Source organism: Somniosus microcephalus, chromosome 10 (assembly GCF_052327205.1).
Source record: "Somniosus microcephalus isolate GS21.2 chromosome 10, FLI_Smic_1.0, whole genome shotgun sequence".
NCBI classification, from domain to species: Eukaryota; Metazoa; Chordata; class Chondrichthyes; order Squaliformes; family Somniosidae; genus Somniosus; species Somniosus microcephalus.
In genome coordinates this window covers 94409160-94426815 of record NC_140996.1, presented here as the reverse complement: position 1 = coordinate 94426815, position 17656 = coordinate 94409160, and the positions used below count along the sequence as shown (strand labels likewise).

General features: G+C 45.1%; 1 long non-coding RNA gene across 1 annotated transcript; it reads right to left on the bottom strand.

Moving 5' to 3' along the window:
• Nucleotides 1-2143: 2143 nt before the first annotated feature.
• Nucleotides 2144-13699, bottom strand: LOC147111578 (uncharacterized). The gene is made up of 3 exons (XR_015079848.1): nucleotides 13594-13699; nucleotides 5799-5856; nucleotides 2144-5626 (listed from the first exon to the last, which is right to left on the bottom strand). It is a non-coding gene; the product is annotated as an uncharacterized LOC147111578 (long non-coding RNA).
• Between the last annotated feature and the right edge of the window lie 3957 nt (nucleotides 13700-17656).

Below are 17656 nucleotides of genomic sequence, written 5' to 3'. Positions count from 1 at the left end.
GGAAAGCGGATTGTGTCCGTTCTGTGATCGGTACGCCACAAACTTAAATATAAGTCCTTTCAGAGCACTCCACCAAGTGTTCAGAATTTGTACTGTTAATGCTTAAGAAACTGCAAGTGAGTCCCCTACCTCTAGGACACTGGTACCATATTGTGGTCACTGATTCTTTGCATACTTAGAAGATTGAATATGGGAAATTACCAAATCTAATTCATTAGCTGATCAGGTTTTGCTCAAGATCAAACAAAACCAGAGAACAAACGTTTTCTGTAGCTAAATCACATACCTCTTATGTACATCACTTACATGTTCATGCTTTAAGAGATGTAGTAGTATCTACAGACCAGTTATCCATCTCACACTTCCCATTATTCATACATTTACTAATTCTGCTTGTGCAAATTATATAAATACAGAAACAAAGGGACTGAGAAACTATCACAATTTAGTTATACAAGTCCTCAGGTTTCGGCAGGGGGTGGGAAAGACAGAACTACATAAGAGTCAATTTCCAGTGTTAAAGAGTTAGTTTGTCCATACGAACCAGGTACATAATTATGCATGGCTGGGAATGAGTGAGGATAGAAACATAGAAGATAGGAGCGGGAGTAGGCCATTCGGCCCCTCGAGCCTGTTCTGCCATTTAATGAGATTATGGCTGATCATCCAAATTCAGTACCCTGTCCCTGCTTTCTCCACATATCCCTTGATCCCTTTAGCCTTAAGAAATATATCCAACTCCTTCTTGAATATATTTAATGAATTGGCCTCAACTGCCTTGTGTGGTAGAGAATTCCACAGGTTCATCACTCTCTGGGTGAAGAAATTCCTCCTCATCTCAGTCCTAAATGGCTTACCCTTATCCTTAGACTGTGACCCCTGGTTCTGGACTCACCCGCCATCGGGAACATCCTTCCTGCATCTAGTCTGTCTAGTCCTGTTAGAATTTTCTAAGTTTCAATGAGATTCCCCTCTCATTCTTCTAAACGCTACCGAATATAAGCCTAATCGACCCAATCTCTCCTCATACGTCATTCCTGCCACCCCAGGTATCAGTCTGGTGAATCTTCGCTGCACTCTTTCCATGGCAGGAACATCCGTCCTCAGATAAGGTGACCAAATCTGCACACAATACTCAAGGTGTGGTCTCACCAAGGCCCTGTACAACTGCAGAAAGACATCCTTGTTACTGTACTCAAATCCTCTCACTATGAAGGCCAACATACCATTTGCCTTCTTAACCACCTGCTGCACCTGCATGCTTACCTTCAGCAACTGGTGCACAAGGACCATTTATTTAGGAGCTCAGGTGCGTGATATTCAAGTGCCTTATGTAAGTTGTAGACACAAAGGGCTGGATTTTCATTCAGAAGTCGGGAAGGAGGCGGGACTACAACTTTTGAGTTGTAGTCCCGCCTCCATCGAGATGCGGCCAATCCACGCGATGTTCACTTGATTGACCTTGTTGAGCCCGCCCAGCGGGCTCAGCAGGCCAATTAAGGGCCACCCGGCAACAGGTGACATCACAGACTGAAATTTCATCTGTCAAGACGTGTTGACAGGTGAAATATCAGTGTTTCACAGCTGTTTGAAGCTGTCAAACACTGACTGTCTTACTTCTAACCTGAGTCCTTCTACGCAGACTCAGTTAGAAATCTCGCCGGCACTGAAAGCTGCAGGCTGTCACTTTTGACAGCTCACGGCCATTCTGCTTTCTGAATGATGGACTCCCGAAACCTAGAGGAAGGAAGGCTTAAAAGGTAAGTGCAGGTAATTTAAACTTCTTTACACACTTTAGACACACCAAACACACTTACCTTTGCACTCATGCACCCATCATTCACCTGAACACTGACATCTCGACCCCTCCAAGTCCTTCAACCCGACGGCGCGACTCCTCTAACTTGGCGTGGTTTGGAGCCGTCGGGAATCCCACACTTCAACCTTCGAAATAGGGATTAGGCTAAAAACTGCCTGTTAACTACCTGTTAACAGGCAGTTAATTGGCACTAATCCCTTCCCGCCTCAGGTCGGCGGGTCCCAGTGCGGGGTGGGTACCCGCCTCCTTTGAAACTTACATGGAGGCGGGTTTTGGGTGGGATGGTGTCGGGACCCCCCAATTCAGGATTTTAGCCCCCCGCACGCCTAAAAGCCCGCCTCACGGCACACTGAAAATCGACCCCAAAGAGTGATTCACAGCCTTATTACTCATTCCCAAACATCCATATTATCTGAAGGCATTTTGATAAGGTGTCGCACAACAGGCTTGTCAAAAATATGAGGTGTATGGGAGGAAATGTGGCTTCATGGATGGAAAGTTGGCTGATGAACATGAAACAAAGATTTAGGGTAAATGGATGAGTGGCTAAGGGTTGAAAATAGTGTCTCCCAGGAATCAGTGATAGTATACTTTTATTCTTAGTATTTGCAGATGATTTGGACGGGGCATACAGAACACTATCTTAACATTTTCTGATGATACAATATTAGGGGGTTTGGGAAACAGTAAGGAAGACTATTTAAAGACTTAAGGCAGGCTAACAGAATGATAGACAGGTGGCAGATATAATTTTCCAAATACAGCATTGTCAGCTCTAAAATAAAAGTGCTCCTACACCAAATAGAGCACCAGTTCTATAATAACAGCACTTGTACACCAAATAGAGCACCATCCGGTATATAATAGCACATATACCCAGAGTAACATCAACTCTAAAATAAGCGCACTCATAGAATAATAATAGCATATATATTTCTAAACAAAGCAACATCCAAACTAAAATAATCTCCCACATAAGTTTGATTACCCAATGTTTGGTTGGTAAGCAGCCTTCGCCCATTACACACGACGCTTGGAGAATTGGAAAAGTTTGTCTCAGTGCACTCGGCATTTGAGTCCGGGAGATGTTTTCCAAGTTTTTGAAGCCACATACGTATTTGTATTTCACTCATTATAGGCTACAAAGTGATTTCATTTGATGCAAATTGGTCTTATGAAAATTCCCCCATGAGTGCAGCTCCTGCTACGCTGAACACCAGTATAAAATGAGGACAGGGTGGAATGCAAACCGTTCAAACCAGAACTTCACCACTTAAAGCTTGGTTGCCATTTCTGCAAGACTAGAATTCTGGCAGCTGTTTCCAACTTAGCAAGCTAAACTTTGCGCAGTATAGCTAGTGCATTTATTCTGCTGTTTGCTATTGTTAGGCCTGCACATCAACAACATCCTAGCTGCAAGCACAGTGTTCAGCATGAGCATCCCATCAGCTTTGCCAGTGGCTGTACTGGATTGGGAGGAGGAAGAGAATTCCTGTGGAGGAAGGAAAAGTAGACATGCTTTCTGTTCAGTCATTTGGTGTCCACTTGCAGTCGGCCCACAACTCATATAATGTGACTCAGACACAATAACTTAGTGTTATTCTTCACCTAGAGGATTGTGGGGGTCTGGAACTCACTTCCTGAAAGGGTGGTAGAGGCAGAAACCCTAACCACAATTAAAAAGTACTTGGATGTGCACTTGGGATGCTGTAGCCTGCAGGGCTATGGACCAAGAGCTGGGAAGTGGGATTAGGCTGGATAGCTCTTTGTTGGCCGTGTGGACACGAAGGGCCGAAATGGCCTCCTTCCGTGCTGTAACTTTCTATGATTCTATGATTCTATGACTTAGGCACCTCAGAAGACTGCAGTATGTACCATCTACAAGCTGTACTGCAGCAACCCATGAAGGCTTCTTAAACAGCACCTCCCAAATCTGTGAACTGCACCACGTAGAAGGACAAGGGCAGCAGGCGTATGGGAACACCACCATCTCTAAGTTCCCCTCTAAGTCACACAACATTCTAACTGGGACTTATATCAACATTCATTCATCATTGCTGGGTCAAAATCATGGAGCTCCCTACTAACAGCACTGTGGGAGTACCTTCATCACATGGACTGCATCGGAGGCTCACCTCCACTTTCTCAAGGGAAACTAGGAATGGCAATAAATGATGGCCTTGCTAGCGATGCACATATCCTAAGAATGAATAATAATAAAAAATGGTGGATGGGTGACTTCTGGGGGACAAGGGCTACCCTTTTCTGCCCTGGCTATCAACAAGAGTCAGAAGTCCCCACACTGAAGAGGAGCTAATTGTAATGAGGCTTATGCCTCCACCAGAATTCTGGTGGAACATATCACCAGTGTATTAAAGTGATATCTTGTTAGCTGTAGTGGGGTCCTACTCTACAAATCCAAGACACTATCGAAGATCATTTGCATCTGCTGTGCACTGTACAACATTGTCATTCAGAGAGGAAAAGCCAGCCAGCCAGAAGGACTGCAAGGCAAGCCTGTAGCCTTGACTGCAGCGTTGAAAGAGGAAGCAGAAGTAGCCAAGGATGATGCATGGCCAGGCAGACTGGTGCAACAGTGATTGACAGGATTTTCAATTAAAACACACATCAAACCTCTCCATAAAAAGTTGAATCGTCTTATCTGTACTACACTGGCCCCAGACCAACATGATTGCCCCAATGCCCTCCCCACATCTTCATTACCATCCCTACACATTTGCTTCCAGTACTGACATTCATACATCTCTTCTATCCAAAAAATCATGCTCAAACATACAAAACAGATGCACCCAATTTATTCTCCTGCACCATACGTAACCCTGCATAAATATTTGCTTCACATCTGTTTTCCCTTGGTGAACAGTGTAGTGTTTGTCATATACTTTCTAATTTCCTGCTACCTTCTAAGTACCACTGAGTGGTGTCACACTACTGCTTCTCAGCTGGAAACCTGTGACTTGCCTGTGTGACTGTCCTGTTTCTGCTGGGGAATAAGATGGCCCTGCCACTACCCCCAGCAATTCATTGTCTGTGCTGGTTGGCTGTTCTTCCCCCTTACCTGCTCCTTCTGCAGTCCTCTGAGGGGTTGGTCTAGGAGGTGTAGATAGATCCTCACCCCAAGATGTCATGTCCTCATCCATCTCTCTTCCTGCCATAGCCCAGCTTCTGGATGTCCCTTGTGGATGTGTGGGGAAAGACTGTTGGTTGCCACTAAGAGCATGATGTTTACTATGAAGGTCCTCTTTAAGCGAATCTTCTAGTCTCTAGACTGGAAGTGAGAGCCTCCTGTAAATTTGAGCCCAAAGACTCAATTGCAGCAGAAACAATGTTGATGAGCAAAACTGCATCAGTGCTTATGCTCTCTGCCGTTGGGGGCGACCACACATAGTTTCCATTTGCTCCATGGTGCTCTGCAGCTTCTCAAAACCCTGTTGTATGCCTATAAAAGTATTGGAGTTGCAGTTCTGCATGTTCCCCAACATTCCATGAAGATTTATCAATGCAGCTCAGTATTCATCCCATATAAGAGAGGAATCCATGGGTCCTGCAACAGCTGCCCAATTGACCCTAACCCTCCCGATGCTGCTTCTCTGCTTTCACCTTTACTTGCTCCTCTTTAACAAGTGCTTTGCCTGGTACTCCCTTCTGACTCCCCCTATTTGATTCTCCTAAAGTAGATGTGTCTGGTGCTGGTGCTTGTGGGATCTGGGGTGCTTGATGGGCGCATGTGCGATGGGCCTGCTTCCTGCTCCTTTCTGGTGCCAGCTTCCTCATCTTGGGAGACCCCTACACAAAGAGAAAGGGAACACGAGTGAGCAGAGGGTATGCAGCCCAGAGCTCTGCACACATGAGCGAGGTCAAGATGGCGCCTTGCAGCAGGGTGTCAAATATGGCTGCCTGTTCGTCACTGCCTGACTGTTAGATGTTAGCAAGAAGACAACATTGAAATTATGCTTACCTTGTTGGGTTGGTACGAAGTCACTCGGCTTTCCCTCACCCACTCCTACAGCCTTCTCCTACAAAAACAGGGCAAATAGATGCTTTCAGCATTAGCAGTGAAGACAGGTTGCAGCTTATACTCAGTCAAAATTCCACCTGGAGTGAAATAAATGGAAACCATGCAAGTAGCTTCAGGTGCCATACTGGGCAGGTCAATGGTTCTGTGAGTGAAAGGAGGCCTTGGTTTTTATCTGGCATCAATCTGGAGCTGCACCTTTACTGAGAGGGTAGTGAGGGAGTGTTAAGATATGAGGGTTGGGGCCAGTGCTTTGCATTGCTGGTATGGCATCATGCCAAGGTCTGAGTGCATGATGCAGTTGTAGTATAGGGCATGCCTTCCCTTTTTGTGGCTATTAATTCCACCATGGCACTCTTCCTAACCCTGGAGAACTTTTGCACTTTTGCTCTTGAACTATGAACATGCAAGACTTCATTCCCTCTGTTTTTTACTTCTTGCTCTGCTTTGGAGGGCTCCCAGCTTCCTGCAAATTGGCCACTTTCCTGAGTGTCACCTCTTCCAGCACCACATTTTCTCAGTGAAGAAGGCATTTCCTCTAGGGATTTTCTTCACACAAAAGTCAGGCTCCACCAAAAACAGAGCAGCAACACTTCAAGGGCAAGTACTCTTTCAGTGCTGTTGCACTTCACATTCCTCCCCCCACCCAATGGGTCATGCAGGGGCTTTGTCAAATAAGTTACATTAGCCAATCCTCAAGGATTGGAAGCCCTTCAACCAGCATAGGTGCGGTTGAGAAACCTACAAGTGATTCTTTGGGTCATTTACTGAATTAGCCCAATTGAACCAAACAGAGCAACACTGATTCTAAAATAACTCCACTCATACAACCAAACAGCAACACCCACCCCGATATTTACGGGGAGGTGGAGAGAGAGCCGGGTGGGGGGTTGCAGCAGTCGAGAAACACAGAAATACGGGTTTACCAGAGGTCCTGCCGAATTTAAATGCAGAATCGCTTTTAAATTTTCTGACTCCATTTTCCGACCAGCAGTCAGCTAGATTGAGAGGCTGTATTCACATCTGAACAGAGCAACACCAACTCCAGAATATCAGGGAGCCTGGAGAAGATATAGGGGGCGGGGGGAGGTGCCGGAGCAGACACCGTGGGGGCCGTGATTACATCGGTGGGGGCAGAGAGGATATCGGGGGTGCCGGTGAGACGATTGAGGGGAGTTGTGAGTATATCGGGATGGTCCAATCATGGGGCGGGAAGAAGGTAAATTTGGTGGGTCGAGGGAAGTGCACCTGCTCCTCCTGGCCCAGAAGTAGTGCTGTAAAGGCACTTACATGATCGATCTGGCCATCAACTCCAGAATAACAGCACACACACCAAACAGAGCAACAACTCCAGAATAAAAGCATTGTCATCCGAACAGAGCAAAATCAACTTCAAAATAACAGTATTCAAACCTGAAGAGAGCAACACCATCTCCAGAATAACACACAGAATTGAACAGAGCAAAATGTACATCAGAATAACACATACAACCAAACTTAGCAACACCAACTCCACAATAACAGCATTCACACCCAGACCAACAACAACTCCACAATAACACATAACCGAACAGAGGAACACGTACTCCAAAATAGCACACACAACTGAACAGAGGTAATCAACTCCAGAATAACACCATTCATACCCGAACAGAGAAACACCACTCCAGAATGACAGCACACATCAGAATAGAACAACATCAACTCCACAATAACACACATACCCAAACAGAGCGATACCAACTCTAGAATAACAGTACAAATACTGGAACAAAGCGACACCAACTCCAGAATAACAAACATAACTGACCAAATCAACACCTGCTCCAATGTACTGTAACAGCATTTACATTGAAAAAGCAACACCTCCTTCAGAATAACCGCACACCCCAGAACAGAGCAACACCTACTACTGAATAATACACACAACCGCACAGAGTAACACTTACTCCACACATATAACCAAACAGAGGAACACCTACTCCAGATTAACAGCAAACACACCCAAACAGAAGAAGAACTCCAGAATAACAGCATTCACAATGGAACAGAGCATCACCAACACCAGAATAACAACATTGACACCCAGACAGAGCAATACCTACTCCAGAATAGCACACACAACCAAACAAAGCAACACCACCATGAAACAACCTAACTTAGTCATACTCACAGAATCATACCTTTCAGCCAACATCCCAGACTCCTCCATCACCATCCTTGGGTATGTTCTGTTCCACCGGCAGGACAGGCCCACCGGAGGTGATGGCACAATGGTACATAGTCGGGAGGCAGTGGTCCTGGGAATCCTCAACATTGACTCAGTACCCCATGAAGTCTCATGGCATCAGGACAAACATGGGCAAGGAAACCTCCTGGTAATTACCACCAACCGCCATCCCTCAGCTAATGAATCAGTACTCCTCCATGTTGAACACCAATTGGAAGAAGCACTGAGGGTAACAAGGGCACAGAATGAGGTTGCGGGTTTGGGAGGTGCTGTTTAAAAAGACTTTGTTGAGTTGCTGCAGTTCATCTTGTAGATGGTACACACTGCAGACACGGTGCGTCGGTGGTGGAGGGAGTGAATGTTTAAGGTGGTGGATGGATTGCCAATCAAGCGGGCAGCTTTGCCTTAGATGGTGTCGAGATTCTTGAGTGTTGTTGGTGCTGCACTCATCCAGGTAAGTGGAGAGTATTCCATCGCACTCCTTACTTGTGCCTTATCAAGATGGTGGAAAGGCTTTGGGGAGTCAGGAGGGGAGGTACTCCCCGCAGAAAACCCAGCCTCTGACCTGTTCTTGTAGCCAGAGTATTTATGTGGCTGGTCCAGTTAAGTTCCTGGTTAATGATGACACCCAGGAAGTTGATGGTGGGGGATTTGACAATGGTAATAACATTGGATGTCGTGGGGAGGTGGTTAGACTCTTGTTGGAGATGGTCATTGCCTGGCACTTGTGTGGCATAAATGTTACTTGCCACTTATCAGCCCAAAACTGAATGCCGTCCAGGTCTTGCTGCATGCGGCATGGACTGCTTTATTTTCTGAGGAGTTAGGAATTCACAGAATCACATCACAGAAACCCCACAGTGCAGATAGAGGCCATTTCGGCCCATCGAGCCTGCACCGACACATATCCCACCCGATCCCCGTAACCCCTGCACCAACACACATCCCACCCTATCCCCGTAACCCCACGTATTTAATCCCCCTAACACTAAGGGTCAATTTATCATAGCCAATCAACCTAACCTGCACATCTTTGGACTGTGGGAGGAAACCGGAGCACCCGGAGGAAACCCACGCAAACACGGGGAGAATGTGCAAACTCCACACAGACAGTCACCCGAGGCCGGATTCGAACCCGGGTCCCTGGCGCTGTGAGACAACAGTGCTAACCACTATGCCACCCTGCTGCCCCTGCAATCATCAGTGAACATCCCCACTTCTGACCTTATGATGGAGGGAAGGTCATTAATGAAGCAGCTGAAGATGTTTAGGCCTAGGGCACTGCCCTGAGGAACTCTTGCACTGATGTCCTGGTGCTGAGATGACTGGCTTCCAACAACCACAACCATCTTCCTTTGTGATAGGTATGACTAGCCATTGGAGAGTTTTCCTCCTGATTCCCATTGACTTCAATTTTACTAGGGCTCTTTGATGCCATAATTGGTCAAATGCTGCCTTGATGTCAAGGGCAGTCACTCTCAACTCACCTCTGGAATTCAGCTCTTTTGTCCAAGTTTGGACCAAGACTGTAATGAGGTTTGAAGCCGAGTGGCTCTGGCAGAACCCAAACTGAGCATTGGTGAGCAGGTTATTGGTGAGTAAGTGCAGCTTGATAACTGTCAACGATACCTTCCATCACTTTGCTGATGATTGAGAGTAGACTGATGGGGCAGTAATTGGTCGGGTTGGATTTGTCCTGCTTTTTGTGGACAGGACATACCTGGGCAATTTTACACTTTGTCGGATAGATGCCAATATTGTAGCTGTACTGGAACAGTTTGGCTAGAGGCGCGGATAGTTCTGGAGCACAAGACTTCAGCACGATAGCCGGGATGTTGTCGGGACCCATAGTCTTTGCTGTATCCAGTGCGCTCAGCCATTTCTTGATATCACGTGGAGTGAATCGAATTGACTGAAGACTAGCTTCTGTGATGAAGGAGGAGGCTGAGATGGATCATCCAATTGGCACTTCTGGCTGAAGATGGTTGCAAACGCTTCAGCCTTGTCTTTTGCACTCACGTGCTGTGCTCCGCCATCATTGAGGATGGGGATGTTCATGGAACCTCCTCCTCACTTTAGTTGTTTAATTATCCCCCACTATTCACGACTGGGTGTGGCAGGACTGCAGAGCTTTGAAATGACTTATTGGTTGTGGGATCGCTTAGTTCTATCTAAAGCATGCTGCTTCCGCTGTTTAGCATGCATGTAAGTCCTGTATTGTAGCTTCACCAGGTTGGCACCTCATTTTTAGATATGCCTGGTGCTGTTCCTGGCATGCTCTTCTACACTCCTTATTGAACCAGGGTTGGTCCCCTTGCTTGATGGTAATGATAGAGTGAGGAATATGTCAGGCCATGAGGTTACTGATTGCGGTAGAATACAATCTTGCTGCTGCTGATGGCCCATAGCGCCTCATGGATGCCCAGTTTTGAGTTGCTATTTCTGTTCTGAATCTATCCCATTTAGCATGGTGGTAGTGCCACACAACACAATGGAGGGTGTCCTCAGAGTGAAGAAGGGACTTTGTGATGTTCACTCCTACCAATACTGTCATAGACAGATTGATTGGTGAGGACGAGGTCAAGTAGGTTTTTCCTTCATGTTGGTTCTCTCACCATCTGCCACAGGCCCAGTGAGGTAGCTATATCATTCAGGACTTGGCCAGCTCAGTCTGTAGTGGTGCTACCGAGCCACTCTTGGTGATGGACATTGAGGTCCCCCACCCAGAGTAATTCTGTGCCCTTGCTACCCTCAGTGCTTCTTCCAAGTGGCCTTCAACATGGAGGAGTACTGATTCTTCAGCTGAGGGAGGGCTGGTAATCATCAGGAGGTTTCCTTGCCCATATTTGACCTGATACCATGAGACTTCATGGGGTCCGGAGTCAATGTTGAGGACTCCCAGGGCCACTCCCTCCCAACTGTATACCACTGTGCCGCCACCTCCGTTGGGTCTATCCTGCCGGTGGACATACCCAGGGATGTTAAACAATTCTGGAATAACAGCATTCACACCCGAAAAGAGCAACAACAACTCCAGAATAACAGCAATCACAACCCAAACAGAGCAATGCCAACTACAGAATAACAGTGTTTGCACCGATAAAGCAACACCAACTCCAAAATAACCACACACACACACACACCAGAACAGAGCAACATCAACTTCAGAAAAAACATTCACACTTGAACAGAACAACAACAAATCCAGAATAAAAGAATTCACACACCCAAACAGAGAAAAATTGGCATCAAAATAACAGCACTCACACACCCAAATAGAGCAAAAAACGCTAAGATAACAGGAATAATACTTGCAAATAGAGTTAAACTGATTGTAAAACAACACCTTTCACACATCCATAAAAGCGCACCACCAACTCCAGAATAACAGCATTCACACCTGGACAGAGCGACACCAACTCCAGAATTACACACAACCAAACAGAGTAATGGGAAATCCAGATTGACAGAATTGACACCCAAACAGAGTGACACCAACTCCAAAGTAACAGTGTTCACACATAAGAACATAAGAAATAGGAGCAGGAATAGGCCACTTGGCCCCTCGAGCCTGCTCCACCATTCAATAAGATCATGGCTGATCTTGGGCTCAAAGCCACTTCCCTGCCCACTCCCCATAACCCTTCACCCCCTTATCTTGCAAAAATCTGTCTATCTCCACCTTAAATGTATTTAATGACCCAGCCTCCACAGCTCTCTGGGGCAGAGAATTCCACAGATTTACGACCCTCTGAGAGAAGAAATTCCTTCTCATCTCAGTTCTAAAAGGGTGACCCTTTATTCTAAAACTATGCCCCCGAGTTCTAGATTTCCCCACAAGGGGAAACATTCTCTCTGCATCTACCTTGTCGAGCCCCTCAGTATCTTATATGTTTCAATAAGATCACCTTTCATTCTTCTAAATTCCAATGAGTATAGGCCCAACCTGCTCAACCTTTCTTCATAAGTCAACCCCCTCATCTCTGGAATTAACCTAGTGAATCGTCTCTGAACTGCCTCCAATGCAAGTATATCCTTCCTTAAATAGGGAGACCAACACTGTACGCAGTACTCAAGGTGTGGTCTCACCAATACCCAGCATAGTTGTAGCAGGACTTCCGTGCTTTTATACTCCAACCCCCTTGCAATAAAGGCCAATATTCCATTTGCCTTTTTGATTACTTGCTGTACCTGCATGCTAACTTTTTGTGTTTCATGCACAAGGACCCCCAGGTCCCTCTGAACTGTAGCATTTTGTAATCTCTCTCATTTAAATAATAGCTTGCTTTTTTATTTTTCCTGCCAAAGTGAATAACCTCGCACTTTCCCACATTATACTCCATCTGCCAAATGTTTGCCCACTCACTTAGCCTGTCTATATCCCTTTGCAGATTCTTTGAGTCCTCGGCACAACTTGCTTCCCCACCCATCTTTGTATCATCCACAAACTTGGCTACATTACACTCGATCCCTTCATCCAAGTCATTAATATAGATTGTAAATAGTTGAGGCCCCAGCACCGATCCCTGTGGCACCCCACTAGTTACTGTTTGCCAACCGGAAAATTACCCATTTATCCCGACTCTCTGCTTTCTGTTAATTAGCCAATTCTCTATCCATGCTAATATATTACCCCCAACTCCGTGAGCTCTTATCTTATGCAGTAACCATTTATGTGGCACCCTATCGAATGCCTTCTGAAAATCCAAATACACCACATCCACTGGCTCACCTTTGTCCACCCTGCTCGTTAGATCCTCAAAGAACTGCAGCAAATTTGTTAACATGATTTCCCTTTCATAAAACCATGCTGACTCTGCTTGGCTGCATTATGATTTTCCAAATGCCCTGCTACTGCTTCCTTAATGATGGACTACAGCATTTTCTCAACGACAGATGTTAGGCTAACTGGTCTATAGTTTCCTGCTTTCTGTCTCCCTCCATGAACATGAACAAAGCAACACCAACTCCAGAATAACAGCAGTCACACCCAAACTGAGCAAAATTGGCATCAAAATAACAGCACTCGCACACCCAAATAGGGCAAAACCAACTCTAAAATAACAGGAATCATACTTACAAATAGAGTAAAACTGACTGTAAAATAATTACTTTCACACACCCGAAAAAGAGCAATACCAACACTAGAATAACAGCATTCACACCTGGACAGAGCAACATCAGCTTCATAATAGCGGCATTCATACACCCAAATAAGAAAAACAGAATCTAAAGTAACAGGACTCATAAAGCCAAATAGAGCAAATCAGGTTCTAAAATAACAACACTTACACACCCAAACAGAACAACCCTGACACCAAAATAACAAGTCACATGCCTGAATAGAGCAACACTTGCTCCAAAATCACATCACTCACACACGCAAGCAGAGCAAAACAGAATCTAAATCACAGCACTCACACACCCGAGCAGAGCAACGTAGAAATAAAATCATCAAAGATAGCCAATATGGATTCATGAAGGGAAAGTCTTTCCAATCTAACTTACTGGTTTTCTTTGAGGATGTGACAAAGGAGCTTGATCGGGGTAAGGCTGTGGTTGAAGTATACTTGGAATTCAGTAAGGCCTTGGATACTTTTCTTCTGGACAAGCTGGTACTGAAAATAAAGAAAGCGGGAATCAGTGGAAATATTTTACAATGGATACGTAATTGGTTGACCGATAGAACCCAGAATGTAGTGGTACATGGATTATAAGCAGCCGAGGAGAATGTTACCAATGCGGTCCCACAATGGTCTGTTTTGGAACCTCTTTTTTAATATCTTCATAAAATTCTGGAGCTAGGAGCTACAAGCTGAATTTGCAAATGATACAAAGCTAATGAAGGTGGTAGACTTGAAAGCTAAACAGGATAAGCTACAGGAGGATTAAATATACTTGTGAATTGAGCAGACACGTGGCAGATAAAATTTACGGAAGAGAAATACAAAGTGCTTCACAAGAGGACAAAAAATCTAGGAAGGGATTATTACTTAAATGGAAAGAAAATATTGTGCATGGAAAATGAAAGAGATCTGGGGTTCCTGATTAATAATAAATTGAAGCGATCGCAACAATGCTCTGCAGCAGTGAGTAAAGCAAATCAGGTGTTGCAATGTATTAAAAGGTCAATATTGAGTTGAAAAAGTGAGGTAATCCTGCCACTTTGTAAATCATTGCTGCAACTGTACTTAAAGTACTGTGCACAGTTCTGGTCGCCACAGTACAAATAAGATATTGCAGCTATTGAAAGGACATGGAAGAGGGCAACCGTAATGATTGAGTGGATGAAGGGATTGGATTATTATGTAAATCGTGCATGTTCTCATAGGAAAAGAGAAAGCTGAGAAGTGATATGATTGCTGTTTTTTAGCATTCTAAAGGCACTAGATAATGTAGACCATGACAAGATGTTTCACCTTGTCCAAAACAGTAGAACCAGAGGACACGGCCTGCGCTTGAAAGGGGGTAAATTCTAAAGTTATCTATGGAAACTGAGCAAGTAGTCAATCTATAGATCAGATTGATAACTGGAAGCAGTTAGTATTCATAGGCAAATTAGATAGATTTCTTTCATAAAGTAACATTTTGGGGTATAGTAGGTGAGTAATTTGAGACTTGACAAATGATAAGTGCAACATGTTTGGGAGAAACAAATGACTTTGGATCCATGGTTCTCAAAGCTTTCAACTACTTGGGTTTTCCACAGCTCATGTTTGGATTTGTTGTAGACCAATTTATGGAGATTAATTGCCATGATTAGTCAACAACTCCATTATCATTGCATCATGCGACTACCAGGATGGTGGAAGACGAGCTAGATGGACCATGATCTTTTCTCGTCTAGCAATTCCTATGTTCCTAACAGCAACCCTAAAATAACACAACTCCTACACCCAAACAGAGATAACTGACTCTAAGATGACTGAACTCGTACATCTGAACAGAGCAACACCAAACCTAAAATAACAGAACTCATCAAAGTGAGCCAAGCAATACTGACTCTAAAATAACAAAACTTGTGAACCCGAACAGAGCAACACTGACTCTAAAATATTATCACTCACACTCCCAGAGCAAGACTGATTCTATAAAAAACAGTCACACATCCGAACAGGACAAAACAAATTCTAAAATAACACCACTCACACACCCAATCAGAGGAATACTGACTCTACAATAACAGGACACACACACCCGAACAGACCAACACCAACTTTGAAATAACACCACATACACTCCCAAACAGAGCAACATTGAATCTAAAAAAACATTAGTCACATATCAGAAGAGGGCAAAACCAACTCTAAAATAACAGCAATCACACTTTCAAACAGAGCAAGAATGTTTCCAAAATATCACCACTCACACACCTGCATACTGACTCTAAAATAACAGGCCTCGCCAGACAGAGCAAAATAAATTAAATTAACAGCACTCACACACCCGAACAGAGAAAAACAAACCTTAAAATAACACCATTCACATACCCAGAGATAGCAACACCAACTGTTAAATAGCATCACACACACACCCGAACTGAGCAAGACCAACTTCAATAGAGGTAAGTGTGAGCTGGTATATTTTGGTATGAAGAATCAGGAGGCCACATTCTCCTTGGAAAATAAGTGTCGAAGTGGGGCAGAGGAGCAGAGGGATCTCTGGGTACAGATACACAAATCATTAAAAGTAACGATGCAGGTTAATGAGGCCATAAAAAAACAAACGACCACTGGGGTTCATTTCTAGAGGGATATAATTGAAAAGCAGAGAAGTTATGTTCAAATTGTATAGAACCTGGGTTAGACCACACTTGGAGTAATGTGAACTGTTCTGGTCTCCATATTATAAAAAGGCTATAGAATCACTGGAGAAGATGCCAAAAAGATTTACTAGAATGACACCAGAACTGAGAAGTTATATCTATGAGGAAAGCTTGAACAGGCTGGGTCTCTTTTCTCTAGAAAAGAGAAAACTGAAGGGTGACCTGATAGAGGTCTTTAAGATTATGAATTGGTTTGATAGGGTAGACGTAAGGAAGATGTTTCTACTTGCTGGAGAGAGCAGAACTAGGGGCCATAAATATAAGATAGTCACTAATAAATCCAACAGAGAATTCAGGAGAAACCTCTTTACCCAGAGAGTGGTTAGAATGTGGAACTCGCTACCACAAGGAATAGTTGAGGCTCTGGTAAAACCACCAATGAACTCCTGTACAAATTAATAGCTGTCTTTAAAGCAATGTTACAGCACCTATGTCCGTTTGCTGAGTGTAAACAAGCTTTCTTTAAAAACCCTGAAACAACGCGATGACGTCATCATGTTGGTCACGTGGTGCCCCGAGTGGCGGGAAACGTGATGACGTCAGAGGTGGGAGGTTCTGAGTTCAGACCTCATGGAACTAGTTACTGTGTAGACCTGTTTGCTGTTGCTCCTGCATGTTTTTGTTTTGTTCACCAGTTTAATTAAATTCAGTTAATTTACTGAACTGCCTCGACCTCAGTGATTTAGATAGGAATCCGTTGATTCCTACATTGGTGACCCCGAAGCTTCGCGGACGATTTTCACGGACACAAGCTCGAGAACAAGATGGATGTAAATGCAGCGAGTTTGAAGCTCCCTCAATTTTGGGAACAACAGGCAGCCTCCTGGTTCGTTCAAGCGGAGGCTCAGTTCCAACTGCGAAACATAGTGCTGGATCGGACCCGTTACCTTTATGTGGTCTCCGCACTGGACAGCTCGACGGCTTCCCGCATTATCAGCCTGCTGGAGACCCCGCCCGCAGAGAACAAGCACGAAACGATCAAGGCGCGCCTCCTGCAGGTATTCGGTCTCACAAAGGCGGAGCGTGCACGATGCTTGCTTGCACTCCCCGGGTTAGGCGATGCTAAGCCTTCCGAGTTGATGAGCCACATGCTCACCCTCCTTGGGTCTGAGCCGCAGTGTTTTATATTTCGTGAACTGTTCCTCAGCCAGCTCCCTGAGCAGGTACAAGCAGCCCTGGCCAGGTCGACGGCTACGGACGGTGTGGCGCTCGCGGCTGAAGCCGACACCATTTACGCGGTGATGCAACAGTATTGCACCACCTCGATGCGCCCCGCCTCCAAGAACCCCGCCTCGGCACCTCCACAGACCAGCTTTTGCTACTACCACGCCTGTTTCGGTCAGAAAGCCAGATGCTGCCGACCCCCGTGTAAATTTGTGCCACCGGCACCGAGAAAGCAGCAACACCGATTGCGCGACCGGAAGGGAAGCCCCGAGGTCGGTTTCGCCTCCACAATGACAGTTGGTGATTCTGGGAATATCGGAGTCGCTCCGACAGGATTGTCCGACCTCCTCGGCGATTGACTTTGATGATTAAAGACACTTCTGGGGGGCGCATGTGGTAAAACCACCAATGAACTCCTGTACAAATGAATAACTGTCTTTAAAGCAATGTTACAGCACCTATGTCCGTTTGCTGAGTGTAAACAAGCTTTCTGTAAAAACCCTGAAACAACGCGATGACGTCATCACGTTGGTCACGTGGTGCCCCAAGTGGTGGGAAACGTGATGATGTCATGACATCAGA